A 15,690-nucleotide genomic window follows, 5' to 3' on the forward strand; every position below is an offset into this window, starting at 1 on the left:
CTGTGGGGCCAGTCAGTGACTGTGGGGCCAGTCAGTGACTGTGGGGCCAGTCAGTGACTGTGGGGCCAGTCAGTGACTGTGGGGCCAGTCAGTGACTGTGGGGTGAGGTTTCCTCAGTTGCTCTGTCAGTGGCTTGCTGTCTCTATGTAGCTATGGTTACTGCCTCTCCTCACAGTGATACAGCCGTCCCGTCCCTCACATATTCCACTTCAACCAATCGTATGTTCAGACTTAAAGGAGGCTCCTCCCACCTACTGTCACTGGTTGTTTTGCTGTTGCCTAATCCCTCTTCAAGGTAATGATTGACGCTCCGAGTAGCCAATCAGGACGCGTTATTAATCGTAGCAGGTCTAGTACATTGCAAAAACGGTATCTGACTGGTCATAGCTTTATCACTAGAGGAAAAGTGGTGCTTAACTTCACTGTCCATAGTGTCAACGGCGGCCATGTTCTTATGTTTCCAAAGACTTTAACATCATTTCCTCTGCTTCTACCAAGTGACGCTCTGGAGGGGGCGGGATAACAGTTTTCAGCCGCCATTTGAGAGACACGTCCAGAAATACAGGAATACAGGTAACTTGTTCAATAATGTGTTATTGTCATATACATATAGAGTACAGTTATATATGATGGGGATAACACAGTCCACACTGATATGTGGTATTATATAGGGGAGAGGGGACTGTAGTGTACAGTGATATATGATGGGAAATAACACAGCTCCCAGCACACACTGATATGTGGTATTATTATATAGGGGAGAGGGGACTGTGCAGTGATATATGATGGGGGATGACACAGCTCCCAGCACACACTGATATGTGGTATTATTATATAGAGGAGAGGGGACTGTACAGTGATATATGATGGGGGATAACACAGCTCCCAGCACACACTATGTGGTATTATATAGGGGAGAGGGGACTGTAGTGTACAGTGATATATGATGGGGATAACACAGCTCCCAGCACACACTGATATGTGGTATTATTATATAGAGGAGAGGGGACTGTACAGTGATATATGATGGGGGATAACACAGCTCCCAGCACACACTGATATGTGGTATTATATAGGGGAGAGGGGACTGTAGTGTACAGTGATATATGATGGGGATAACACAGCTCCCAGCACACACTGATATGTGGTATTATTATATAGGGGAGAGGGGCAGTGGCGTAAGTTTGTCCCAGTTGCCCGGAAGCAAGATAAATATTGGTGCCCCCCTCCTTATATTTCAATAAGTGTGTGTGTGTGTGTGTGTGTGTGTGTGTGTGTGTAATGTTCTGAAAAAAATGTATATACTGTGTATATATATACATTTCATTGTCTTTTATTTTAAATCACACATTTCTTAGCAGTCATACCCAGGATTAGAACCCATGACCTGTTACACTGACAACAGACACTACACTGATGGAGCTCTTTGCTCCTGTAGAGGAAGCATGAGAATACTAACTATATGAAGTTACATGTAATTGTCAGAGAAGTAACTTCATATAGTTAGAATTGTCATTTCTCTATCGTCCTAGTGGATGCTGGGGTTCCTGAAAGGACCATGGGGATTAGCGGCTCCGCAGGAGACAGGGCACAAAAAGTAAAGCTTTAGGATCAGGTGGTGTGCACTGGCTCCTCCCCCTATGACCCTCCTCCAAGCCAGTTAGATTTTGTGCCCGGCCGAGAAGGGTGCAATCTAGGTGGCTCTCCTAAAGAGCTGCTTAGGAAAGTTTAGCTTAGGTTTTTTTATTTTACAGTGAGTCCTGCTGGCAACAGGATCACTGCAACGAGGGACTTAGGGGAGAAGAAGTGAACTCACCTGCGTGCAGGATGGATTGGCTTCTTGGCTACTGGACATCAGCTCCAGAGGGACGATCACAGGTACAGCCTGGATGGTCACCGGAGCCTTGCCGCCGGCCCCCTTGCAGATGCTGAAGTAAGAAGAGGTCCAGAATCGGCGGCAGAAGACTCCTCAGTCTTCTAAAGGTAGCGCACAGCACTGCAGCTGTGCGCCATTTTCCTCTCAGCACACTTCACACGGCAGTCACTGAGGGTGCAGGGCGCTGGGAGGGGGGCGCCCTGGGAGGCAAATGAATACCTATTTTGGCTAAAAATACCTCACATATAGCCTCCGGAGGCTATATGGAGATATTTAACCCCTGCCAGAATCCGTTAAGAGCGGGAGACGAGGCCGCCCGAAAAAGGGGCGGGGCCTATCTCCTCAGCACACAGCGCCATTTTCCCTCACAGAAAGGCTGGAGGGAAGGCTCCCAGGCTCTCCCCTGCACTGCACTACAGAAACAGGGTTAAAACAGAGAGGGGGGGCACTAATTTGGCGATATGCTTATATATATATTAAGATGCTATAAGGGAAAACACTTATATAAGGTTGTCCCTATATAATTATAGCGTTTTTGGTGTGTGCTGGCAAACTCTCCCTCTGTCTCTCCAAAGGGCTAGTGGGTCCTGTCCTCTATCAGAGCATTCCCTGTGTGTGTGCTGTGTGTCGGTACGTGTGTGTCGACAGGTAGGAGGACGATGTTGGTGAGGAGGCGGAGCAATTGCCTGTAATGGTGATGTCACTCTCTAGGGAGTCGACACCGGAATGGATGGCTTATTTAGGAAATTACGTGATAATGTCAACACGCTGCAAGGTCGGTTGACGACATGAGACGGCCGACAAACAATTAGTACGGTCCAGACGTCTCAAAAACACCGTCAAGGGTTTTTAAAACGCCCGTTTACTTTAGTCGGTCGACACAGACACAGACAGGGACACTGAATCCAGTGTCGACGGTGAATAAACAAACGTATTCCTTATTAGGGCCACACGTTAAAGGCAATGAAGGAGGTGTTACGTATTTCTGATACTACAAGTACCACAAAAGAGGGTATTATGTGGGATGTGAAAAAACTACCATAGTTTTTCCTGAATCAGATAAATTAAATAAAGTGTGTGATGATGCGTGGGTTCCCCCCGATAGAAAATTATGGGCGGTATACCCTTTCCCGCCAGAAGTTAGGGCGCGTTGGGAAACACCCCTTAAGGTGGATAAGGCGCTCACACGCTTATCAAAACAAGTGGCGGTACCGTCTATAGATAGGGCCGTCCTCAAGGACCAGCTGACAAGGCTGGAAAATATAATAAAAAGTATATACACACATACTGGTGTTATACTGCGGCCAGCGATCGCCTCAGCCTGGATGTGCAGAGCTAGGGTGGCTTGGTCGGATTCCCTGACTAAAAATATTGATACCCTTGACAGGGACAGTATTTTATTGACTATAGAGCATTTCTATATATGCGAGATGCACAGAGGGATATTTGCACTCTGGCATCATGAATAAACGCGATGTCCATAACTGCCAGAAGATGTTATGGACACGACAGTGGTCAGGTGATGCAGATTCCAAACGGCACAGTATGGCCGTATAAAGGAAGAGGACTTGTTTGGGGTCGGTCCATCGGACCTGGTGGTCACGGCAACTGCTGGAAAATCCACCGTTTTTTACCCTAAGTCACATCTCTGCAGAAAAAGACACCGTCTTTTCAGCCTCAGTCCTCTCGTCCCTATAAGATCATATCTGCCCAGGGATAGAGGAAAGGGAAGAAGACTGCAACAGGCAGCCTATTCCCAGGAACAGAAGCGTTCCACCGCGTCTGACAAGTTCTCAGCATGGCGCTGAGACCGTACAGGACCCCTGGATCCTACATGTAGTATCCCGGGGGTACAGATGGGAATGTCGAGACGTTTCCCCTTCGCAGGCTCCTGAAGTCTGCTTTACCAAGTCTCCCTCCGACAAGGAGGTAGTATGGGAAAAAATTCACAAGCTGTGTTCCCAGCAGGTGACAATTAAATTACCCCTCCTACTACAGAAAAGGGGTATTATTCCACACTATATTGTGGTACTGAAGCCAGAAGGCTAGGTGAGACTTATTCTAAAAAAAAATTTTTTTTTGAACACTTACAAAGGTTCAAATTAAGATGAAGTCACTCAGAGCAGTGATAACGAACCAGGAAGAAGGGGACTATATAGTGTCCCGGGACATCAGGGATGCTTACCTCTATGTCCCAAATTTGCCCTTCTCACTAAGGGTACCTCAGGTTCGTGGTGCAGAACTGTCACTATCAGTTTCAGACGCTGCCGTTTGGATTGTCCACGGCACCCCGGGGTCTTTACCAAGGTAATGGCCGAATTGATGATTCTTCTTCGAAGAAAAGGCGTCTTAATTATCCCTTACTTGGACGATCTCCTGATAGGGGCATAGTCCAGGGAACAGTTGGAGGTCGGAGTAGCACTATCTCGGATACTGCTACAATCAGCACGGGTGGATTCTAAATATTCCAAAATCGCAGCTGATCCCGACGACACGTCTGCTGTGCCTAGGGATGATTCTGGACACAGTCCAGAAAAAGGTGTTTCTCCCGGAAGAGAAAGCCAGGGAGTTATCCGAGCAAGTCAGGAACCTCCTAAAAACAGTGCATCATTGCACAAGGGTCCTGGTAAAAATGGTGGCTTCCTACGAAGCAATTCCATTCGGCAGATTTCACGTAAGAACTTTTCAGTGGGATCTGCTGGACAAATGGTCCGGATCGCATCTTCAGATGCATCAGCGGATAACCCAATATCCAAGGACAAGGGTGTCTCTCCTGTGGTGGTTATAGAGTGCTCATCTTCTAGAGGGCCGCAGATTCGGCATTCAGGATTGGATGCTGGTAACCACGGAGCCCAGCCTGAGAGGCTGGGGAGCAGTCACACAAGGGAAAAATTTCCAGGGAGTGTGATCAAGTATGGAGACTTTTCTCCACATAAATATACTGGAGCTAAGGGTAAATTTATAATGCTCTAAGCTTAGCAAGACCTCTGCTTCAAGGTCAGCCGGTATTGATCCAGTGGGAAAAACATCACGGCAGTCGCCCACGTAAACAGACAGGGCGACACAAGAAGCAGGAGGGCAATGGCAGAAACTGCAAGGACTTTTCGCTGGGCGGAAAATCATGTGATAACACTGTCAGCAGTTTTTCATCCCGGGAATGGAAACTGGGAAGCAGACTTCCTCAGCACGACCTCCACCCGGGAGAGTGGAAACTTCATTGAGAAGTTTTTTCCACATGATTGTAAACCGTTGGGAAATACCAAAGGTGGACATGATGGCGTCCCGTCTGAACAAAAAATGGGACAGGTATTGCGCCAGGTCAAGGGACCCTCAGGCAATAGATGTGGACGTTCTGGTAACACCGTGGGTGTACCAGTCGGTGTATGTGTTCCCTCCTCTGCTTCTCATACCTAAGGTGCTGAGAATTATAAGACGTAGAGGAGTAAGAACTATACTCATGGCTCCGGATTGGCCAAGAAGGACTTGGTACCCGGAACTTCAAGAGATGCTTACAGAGGTCTTATGGCCTCTGCCGCTAAGAAGGGACTTGCTTCAGCAAGTACCATGTCTGTTCCAAGACTTACCGCAGCTGCGTTTGTCGGCATGGCGATGGAAAGCCGGATCCTAAGGGAAAAAAGGCATTCCGGAAGAGGTCATTCCTACCCTGGTCAAAGCCAGAAAGGAGGTGACCGCACAACATTATCACCACGTGTGGCAAAAATTTGTTGCGTGGTGTGAGGCCAGGAAGGCCCCACAAAGAAATTTCAACTCGGTCGTTTCCTGCATTTCCTGCAAACAGGAGTGTCTATGGGCCTCAAATTGGGGTCCATTAAGGTTCAAATTCGGCCCTGTAAATTTTCTTCCAGAAAGAATTGGCTTCAGTTCCTGAAGTCCAGAAGTTTGTCAAGGGAGTATTGCATATACAAACCCCTTTTTTGTGCCTCCAGTGGCACTGTGGGATCTCAACGTAGTTCTGGGATTTCTCAAATCACATTGGTTTAAAACCAGTCAAATATGTGGATTTGCAGCATCTCACATAAAAAGTGACCATGCTCTTGGCCCTGGCCTGGACCAGGCGAGTGTCAAATTGGTGGTTTTTTCTCAAAAAAGCCCATATCTGTTTGTCCATTCGGACAGGGCAGAGCTGCGGACTCGTCCCCAGTTCTCTCCCTAAGGTGGTGTCAGTGTTTCACCTGAACCAGCTTATTGTGGTGCCTTGCACCTACTAGGGACTTGGAGGAATCCAAGTTGCTAGAAGTTGTCAGGGCCCTGAAAATATATTCCAGGACAGCTGGAGTCAGAAAATCTGACTCGCTGTTTATACTGTATGCACCCAACAAGTTGGGTGCGCCTGCTTCTAAGCAGTCGATTGCTCGTTGGATTTGTAACACAATTCAACTTGCACATTCTGAGGCAGGCCTGCCACAGTCTAAATCGGTTAAGGCCCATTCCACAAGGAAGGTGGGCTCATCTTGGGCGGCTGCCCGAGAGGTCTCGGCATTACAACTCTGCCGAGCAGCTACGTGGTCAGGGGAGAACACGTTTGTAAAATTCTACAAATTTGATATCCTGGCAAAAGAGGACCTGGAGTTCTCTCATTCGGTGCTGCAGAGTCATCCGCACTCTCCCGCCCGTTTGGGAGCTTTGGTATAATCCCCATGGTCCTTTCAGGAACCCCAGCATCCACTAGGACGATAGAGAAAATAAGAATTTACTTACCGATAATTCTATTTCTCGGAGTCCGTAGTGGATGCTGGGCGCCCATCCCAAGTGCGGATTATCTGCAATACTTGTACATAGTTACAAAAAATAAGAATTTACTTACCGATAATTCTATTTCTCGGAGTCCGTAGTGGATGCTGGGGTTCCTGAAAGGACCATGGGGAATAGCGGCTCCGCAGGAGACAGGGCACAAAAAGTAAAGCTTTCCGATCAGGTGGTGTGCACTGGCTCCTCCCCCTATGACCCTCCTCCAGACTCCAGTTAGGTACTGTGCCCGGACGAGCGTACACAATAAGGGAGGAATTTTGAATCCCGGGTAAGACTCATACCAGCCACACCAATCACACTGTACAACCTGTGATCTGAACCCAGTTAACAGTATGATAACAGCGGAGCCTCTGAAAAGATGGCTCACAACAACAATAACCCGATTTAGTTAGCAATAACTATGTACAAGTATTGCAGATAATCCGCACTTGGGATGGGCGCCCAGCATCCACTACGGACTCCGAGAAATAGAATTATCGGTAAGTAAATTCTTATTTTCTCTATCGTCCTTGTGGATGCTGGGGTTCCTGAAAGGACCATGGGGATTATACCAAAGCTCCCAAACGGGCGGGAGAGTGCGGATGACTCTGCAGCACCGAATGAGAGAACTCCAGGTCCTCTTTTGCCAGGGTATCAAATTTGTAGAATTTTACAAACGTGTTCTCCCCCGACCACGTAGCTGCTCGGCAAAGTTGTAATGCCGAGACCCCTCGGGCAGCCGCCCAAGATGAGCCCACCTTCCTTGTGGAATGGGCCTTAACAGATTTAGACTGTGGCAGGCCTGCCACAGAATGTGCAAGTTGAATTGTGCTACCAATCCCACGAGCAATCGACTGCTTAGAAGCAGAAGCACCCAGCATTGTTGGGTGCATACAGGATAAACAGCAAGTCAGATTTCCTGACTCCAGCCAACCTGGAAACTATATTTTCAGGGCCCTGATAACATCCAGCAACTTGGAGTCCTCCAAGTCCCTAGTAGCCGCAGGTACCACAATAAGCTGGTTCAGGTGAAACGCTGACACCACCTTAAGGAGAAACTGGGGACGAGTCCGCAGCTTTGCTCTGTCCGAATGGACAATCAGATATGGCTTTGTGAGATAAAGCCGCCAATTCTGACACTCGCCTGGCCGAGGCCAGTACCAACAGCATGGTCATTTTCCATGTGAGATATATCAAATCCACAGATTTGAGTTGTTTAAACCAATGTGATTTTTTAGGAATCCCAAAACTACGTTGAGATCGCCCAGTGCCACTGGAGACATCAAAGGGGCTGTATATGCAGTACTCCCTTAACAACTTCTGGACTTCAGGAACTGAAGCCAATTTCTTTCTGGAAGAAAATCAACAGGCCGAAATTTGAACCTTAATGGACCCAATTTGAGACCCATAGACACTCCTGTTTGCAGGAAATGTAGAAATTAACCTAGTTGAAATTCTTCCGTGGAGCCTTCCTGGACTCACACCCTGGCACATATTTTCACCTAAGTGGTGATAATGTTGTGCGGTCACCTCCTTCCTGGCTCTGACCAGGGTAGGGATGACCTCTTCCGGAATGCCTCTTTCCCTTAGGATCCGGCGTTCACCCGCCTTGGCGTCAACGCAGCTGCGGTAAGTCCCGGAACAGACACGGTTCTTGCCGAATCAAGACCCTTCTTAGTATCTCTTTAAGTTCCGGGAACCAAGTCCTTCTTGGCCAAACCGGAGCCACGAGTATAGTTCTTACTCCTCTCCTTCCTATCATTTTCAATACATTGGGTATGAAAAGCAGAGGATGGAACACATACACCGACTGGTACACCGACGGTGTTACCAGAGCGTCCCAGCTATTGCCTGAGTGTCTCTTGACCTGGCGCTTCAGGTGGGACGCCATCATAACCACCTTTGGTCTTTCCCAACGGTTTACAATCATGTGGAAACTTCCAGATTAAGTTTCCACTTTTCCGGGTGGAATTCATTTATGCTGAGGAAATCTTCCCAGTTGCCCACTCCCGGAATGAACACTGCTGACAGTGTTATCACATGATTTTCCGCCCAGCGAAGAATCCTTGCTGTCATTGCCCTCCTGCTTCTTGTGTCGCCCCGTCTGATAACGTGGGCGACCGCCATGATGATGTCCTACTGGATCAGCACCGGTTGACTTTGAAGCAGGAGTCTTCCTAGGCTCAGAGCATTGTAAATTGCCCTTAGCTCCAGTATATTCATGTGGAGAGAAGTCTCCAGACTTGACCACACTTCCTTGGAAATTTTTTCCCTGTGTGACTACTCCCCAGCCTCTCAGGCTGGTATCCGTGGTCCCCAGAACACAGTCCTGAATGCTGAGTGTGCTGCCCTCTAAAAGATGAGCACTCTGCAGCCCCCACAGAAGAGACACCCTTGTCCTTGGAGACAGGATTATCCGCTGATGCATCTGAAAATGCGATCCGGACCATTCGTCCAGCAAATCCCCTGAGATCTGCCGAATGGAATCGCTTCGTAAGAAGCCACCATTTTTCCCAGGACTCCTGTGCATTGATGCACTGATACTTGGCCTGGTTTTAGGAGGTTTCTGACTAGGTCGAATAACTCCTTGGCTTTTTCCTCCCGGAGGAACACCTTTTTCTGGACTATGCCCAGAATCATTCCTAGGAACAGCAGACGTATCGTCGGAAAACAGCTGCGATTCTTGGAATATTTAGAATCCAGTCGTGCTGTCGTAGAACTACTTTAGATAGTGCTCTTCCGACCTCCAACTGTTCTCTGGAACTTGCCCTTTTCAGGATATCGTCCAAGTAAGGGATAATTTAGATGCCTTTTTTCTTTGAAGAAACATCTTTTCGGCCATTACCTTGGTAAAAGGCCCGGGGTGCCGTGGATAATTCAAACGGCATCGTCTGAAACTGATATTGACAGTTCTGTACCACGAACCAGAGGTACCCTTGTTGAGAAGGGCAAATTTGGACATGGAGGTAATCCTTGATGTCCAGGGACACCATATAGTCCCCTTTTTTCCGGTTCGCTATCACTGCTCTGAGTGACTCCATCTCGATTTGAACCTTTTATGTAAGTGTTCAAAGATTTCAGTTTAGACTATGTCTCACCAAGCCGTCTGGCGTCAGTACCACAATATAGTGTGGAAAAATAATACCCTTTTCCTTGTTGTAGGAGGGGTACTTTGATTATCACCTGCTGGATATACAGCTTGTGAATTGTTTCCAATGCTGCCTCCCTGTCGGAGGGAGCCGTTGGTAAAGCAGACTTCAGAAACCTGCGAGGAGAAGATGTCTCGACTCTCCAATCTGTACCCCTGGGATAATACTTGTACTATCTAGGGGTCAACCTGCGAGTGATCCCACTGCGCGCTGAGACTCTTGAGACTACCCCCCCACCTTGAGTCCGCTTGCATGGCCCCAGCGTCATGCTGAGGACTTGGCAGACGCGGTGGAGGGCTTCTTTTCCTGGGAAGGGGCTGCCTGCTGCAGTCTACTTCCCTTACCTCTATGTCTGGGCAGATATGACTGGCCTTTTGCCTGCATGCCCTCATGGGAAAGGAAGGATTGAGGCTGAAAAGACGGTGTCTTTTTCAGCTGAGATGTAACTTGGGGTAAAAAGGTTGGATTTCCCAGCTGTTGCCGTGGTCCCCAGGTCCGATGGACCGACCCCAACTAACTCCTTCCCTTTATACGGCAATACTTCCATGTGCCGTATGGGATCTGTATCACCTGACCACTGTCGTGTCCATGACATCTTCTGGGTGATATGGACAACGTACTTATCTTGATGCCAGAGAGCAAATATCCCTCTGTGCATCTCACGTACATATATATAGAATGCATCCTATTAAATGCTCTATATGAATAAAATATTTTCAGTCAGGGAATCCGACCAAGCCAACCCAGCACTGCATCTCCAGGCTGATGGCGATCGCTGGTCGCAGTATAACCACCGTATGTGTGTATATACTTTTTAGGATATCTTTCCAGCTTCCTATCAGCTGGCTCCTTGAGGGCGGCCGTATCTGGAGACGGTAACGCCACTTGATAAGCGTGTGAGCGCCTTATCACCCTAAGGGGTGTTTCCCAACGCGCCCTAATTTCTGGCGGGAAAGGGTATAACGCCAATATTTGCTATCGGGGTAACCCCACGCATCATCACACACTTCATTTTATTTTATCTGATTCAGGAAAAACTACCGGTAGTTTTTTCACTCCCACATAATACCCTTTTTTGTGGTACTTGTAGTATCAGAAATATGCAACACCTCCTTCATTGCCCTTAACGTGTGGCCCTAATGAGAAATACGTTTGTTTATTCACCGTCGACACTGGATTCAGTGTCCGTGTCTGTGTCTGTGTCGACCGACTGAGGTAAATGGGCGTTTTTAACGCCCCTGACGGTGTTTCTGAGACGCCTGGACCGGTACTAATAGTTTGTCGGCCGTCTCACGTCGTCAACCGACCTTGCAGCGTGTTGACATTCTCACGTAATTCCCTAAATAAGCCATCCATTCCGGTGTCGACTCCCTAGAGAGTGACATCACCATTACAGGCAATTTCTCCGCCTCCTCACCAACATCGTCCTCATACATGTCGACACACACGTACCGACACACAGCACACACACCGGGAATGCTCTGACAGAGGACAGGACCCACACTAGCCCTTTGGGGAGACAGAGGGAGAGTTTGCCAGCACACACCAAAACGCTATAATTATATAGGGACAACCTTATATAAGTGTTTTCCCTTATAGCATCTTTATATATATCTCAATATCGCCAAAATCAGTGCCCCCCCTCTCTGTTTTAACCCTGTTTCTGTAGTGCAGTGCAGGGGAGAGCCTGGGAGCCTTCTCTCCAGGCTTTCTGTGAGAGAAAATGGCGCTGTGTGCTGAGGAGATAGGCCCCGCCCCTTTTTCGGCGGGCTCGTCTCCCGCTATTTAGTGAATCTTGGCAGGGGTTAAATATCTCCATATAGCCTCTGGGGGCTATATGTGAGGTATTTTTCGCCAAAAAAGGTTTTCATTTGCCTCCCAGGGCGCCCCCCTCCCAGCGCCCTGCACCCTCAGTGACTGCCGTGTGAAGTGTGCTGAGAGGAAAATGGCGCACAGCTGCAGTGCTGTGCGCTACCTTTAGAAGACTGCAGGAGTCTTCAGCCGCCGATTCTGGACCTCTTCTTACTTCAGCATCTGCAAGGGGGCCGGCGGCGCGGCTCCGGTGACCATCCAGGCTGTACCTGTGATCGTCCCTCTGGAGCTGATGTCCAGTAGCCAAGAAGCCAATCCATCCTGCACGCAGGTGAGTTCACTCCTTCTCCCCTAAGTCCCTCGTTGCAGTGATCCTGTTGCCAGCAGGACTCACTGTAAAATAAAAAACCTAAGCTAAACTTTCTCTAAGCAGCTCTTTAGGAGAGCCACCTAGATTGCACCCTTCTCGGCCGGGCACAAAAATCTAACTGGAGTCTGGAGGAGGGTCATAGGGGGAGGAGCCAGTGCACACCACCTGATCGGAAAGCTTTACTTTTTGTGCCCTGTCTCCTGCGGAGCCGCTATTCCCCATGGTCCTTTCAGGAACCCCAGCATCCACAAGGACGATAGAGAAATCGGGTTATTATTGTTGTGAGCCATCTTTTCAGAGGCTCCGCTGTTATCATACTGTTAACTGGGTTTAGATCACAAGTTGTACGGTGTGATTGGTGTGGCTGGTATGAGTCTTACCCGGGATTCAAAATTCCTCCCTTATTGTGTACGCTCGTCCGGGCACAGTACCTAACTGGCTTGGAGGAGGGTCATAGGGGGAGGAGCCAGTGCACACCACCTGATCCTAAAGCTTTACTTTTTGTGCCCTGTCTCCTGCGGAGCCGCTAATCCCCATGGTCCTTTCAGGAACCCCAGCATCCACTACGGACTCCGAGAAATAGAATTATCGGTAAGTAAATTCTTATTATTTCTTACACAGGAGCAAATAGCTCCCATTCTGGTGTCACAGAATGGGAGGAGAGGTGCCCCCCTTCAGAGCAGGAGCCCGGCGGCAGATGACTCCGTTGCCTCCCAGAGTTACGCCCCTGGAGAGGGGACTGTACAGTGATATATGATGGGGAATAACACAGCTCCCAGCACACACTGATATGTGGTATTATATAGGGGAGAGGGGACTGTAGTGTACAGTGATATATGATGGGGGATAACACAGCTCCCAGCACACACTGATATGTGGTATTATTATATAGGGGAGAGGGGACTGTACAGACAGTACAGTGATATATGATGGGGGATAACACAGCTCCCAGCATGCATAGATATGTGGGATCATTATTAATATAAAGACAAGCAGGATCTGTATAGTCTAATGATCAAATATAAGACAAGTACACATATCCTGCCAAATTCTGTATCCAGACCTTAATTTTCCACTTCTTGGCTTAATTCACAAGACCAAGATAACCTATCGGTGTTCAAAAATACCTCATATGTGGCACAAACTTCAATCCATAAATAGGCCCAAATGGAGAAGGCCAGAGAATGAGGACAGTGTATGGTTGGCCACCGATGGTTTGATACCCATGGTGACTAGTTTTATCATCAGTGATAGACCACAGATAGTGTACTTTGGATGGCACCAGCAGTGGGCACCATTGATGGTAGAACCGTTAATGAACAACTCTAGAACAGTGTGTAGCACATAGAGAGTAACTAAATGGTGGACGATTGGTATAGTCCCAGAAGCTCATAGAGCATCAACAGACTAGATGCTTGCACAAGTCAGTATTAACTGATACATGGGCACTTCATGTCTTTATAGAGGACCCAGCTGATAATTCAGCTTGATGATGAATGGGCCAGAGGAGAAAAAGTAGAGCCAGCTGTCAGCAGAGATGGAAGTATAAATGACTGTGTGAGCTTTACAGAGGCAGTTGGGTTGGTGAGTTGGTGTATAATGATGTGCGGGAATTGTTGGAGGTAGCACTGACATGCAGCAGTAGTGATGGACATGGGAGACTGTCTGGAGTCATTGGGACGGAGTACTTGGAACATATGTGTATTGTAGGTGTGCTAATTGTCATAAGTGTGCACGTGCTTGTGTGATTAGTGTGCCTGTATTAGGAGATAGGTATCCATAAGCTTCTGTATTGGTTACAATTTGCCATTTAAACACCTGACATTATAAAGTGTAATATAAGCTCTCTGTGTAGGGTCTTGGTGTAACCTTGGGCTGGTGTAGTGTTTGGGGTACCGATGTGCAGGACATGTGTTACAGTGTGTGTATATGGATAGTAATCTGGCAGTGTGATGCCCTCCAACTCTCCTTCAGCGTCACATTGTCTGCTCCAGCAAGATGATTGGTTGGTGGGTGCAGGGTGCCGTGCTCGGCTCCTGGGTAACACCTATCACCCTCCCCCCACGGGTCCTAACCCTTACATTAGCCCCGATACTTACCTTTGGCATGTCTGTGTTTTCCAGCCCCAGGATTCCGAGTGGTGTCGGGATTTTGGTGCCGTTCACATGACTGCTGGCATCCCAAATGATGGGATGCTAACCGCATCCCGGTGAAACAATATCCTTCAATTCTTTCACTGCACTTGTCCCCACCACACCTGCTGGGGGACTATTCCATTGATAATATGTACTAGTATTAGGGGGCAGATGTATTAAGCCTGGATAAGTGATAAAGCGTTAATAAGTGCAAGATGATAACGCACCAGCCAATCAACTCATAACTGCCAATTTACATATTGAAGCTGATTGGCTGGTGCGTTATCACCTTGCACTTGTCATTGCTTTATCACTTCTCCAGTCTTAATACATCTGCCCCTAGGTGTTTACTTTTTATAGGGTGAGTCAAAACTTACCTGCGCTGTAGTTCTTTAACCACTTAACTTGCATGGTCAGATTTCATGCAACTGTGCCGTCCCACCGTTTTTGACGAGGAGATCCGTTCTGCAGGGGTGGTCTTCAGGTTGCCGGCTGTCGGGATCCTGGCGCACAGTATACCGCCGCCGGAATCCCGACAACCGGCATACCGACACTTTTTCTCCCTCGTGGGGGTCCACGACCTCCCTGGAGGGAGAATAAACAGCGTGGCGCTCGTAGCGCGCCACCACGTCCGCAAGGGGCTAATTTGCGTTCGCCACGCTGTTATGCCGACGGTCGGGCTTCCGGCGCTCTTATGCTGGTCGCCGGCATACCATACTATACCTGTTCTGCAGATGTGCATAATGTAATGTTTAAATATTTAAAAAAATACTTTTTCAACTTTATTAAATAAAATACATTTTAAAAAACAATGTTAAAGCTTTTGAAGGTAAAAATCGTCAAGTTAAGTGGTTAAAACTTCTGTTGTTCGCACTGTCTTATAAGCGTTTTCTGTAGTAGGTCGCTGTCTCGCCAGTCACCGCGGTTCAGGTTTGAACGTGTTACGTCAGTTAATTTGTGGCAAGAAAAAAAATGTCTGCCCCACTTGTGATTTGCACGAAAGAAAAGCAGCGTGCAGTGATCGTTTTTTGTGGTCTGAGGGTGTGTCTGGTGCCGATATTTATCAAAGACTGTGCACAGTACAGAAAAAGTGTTCTGTCGCGAAGAAGTGTGTATGAATGGATAGAGACGTTCAAAGAAGGTCACACAAGGGTCAGCCATGAAGAAGGAGCCGGACGTGAACTGATTCTGTTAGATAGACGTGTGACAGTGGATTATGTTGCTAATCAGCCATGGTTTTGCTTATGCAATAATCCATGACAGACTTGGGTTTCGAAACATTTGTGGTAGATGGGTATCGAAGCAACCCACGGAATGAGGGAATACGAAAGATTGTTGACAGATGGATAAAGTGTATTTAAAAGCAGGGAGAATACGTTGAAAAATAATGTTTTTATTTTTTCCGAAAGGTGATCAAAATAAATTCTACAGCCAGAGTGCGGATAATTTTTGATTCTCCCTCGTATGTATTCTAAGGGGTCAATCCAGTCAGGTGCGAGTTGGGTACTACAAGCCATTCACCCAGCGACTTGCAATTCATTTCTAAACCCACACTGCTTTTTCAGAGGAAAGTTTTAGATTTCTCTTACGTCCTAGAGG

At 47.8% G+C, this 15,690-nt stretch overlaps 1 protein-coding gene across 4 annotated transcripts in view; it reads left to right on the top strand.

Annotated features, from left to right (window-relative positions):
* The first annotated feature begins 364 nt into the window (after positions 1–364).
* LOC135054810 (oocyte zinc finger protein XlCOF6-like) overlaps positions 365–15,690 on the top strand; it is a 131,587-nt gene continuing 116,261 nt past the window's right edge. For 2 of the 4 annotated variants that reach the window (XM_063958173.1, XM_063958172.1), the window contains exon 1: positions 368–573. The gene's annotated coding sequence lies outside the window, so the exon portion shown is untranslated. Of the gene's footprint in view, positions 574–13,420; positions 13,541–15,690 lie in introns of all 4 variants that reach the window. The other 2 variants (XM_063958171.1, XM_063958170.1) reach the window with 2 other exon arrangements.

The sequence above is a fragment of the Pseudophryne corroboree genome, chromosome 3, assembly GCF_028390025.1.
Source record: "Pseudophryne corroboree isolate aPseCor3 chromosome 3, aPseCor3.hap2, whole genome shotgun sequence".
Lineage (NCBI taxonomy): Eukaryota > Metazoa > Chordata > Amphibia > Anura > Myobatrachidae > Pseudophryne > Pseudophryne corroboree.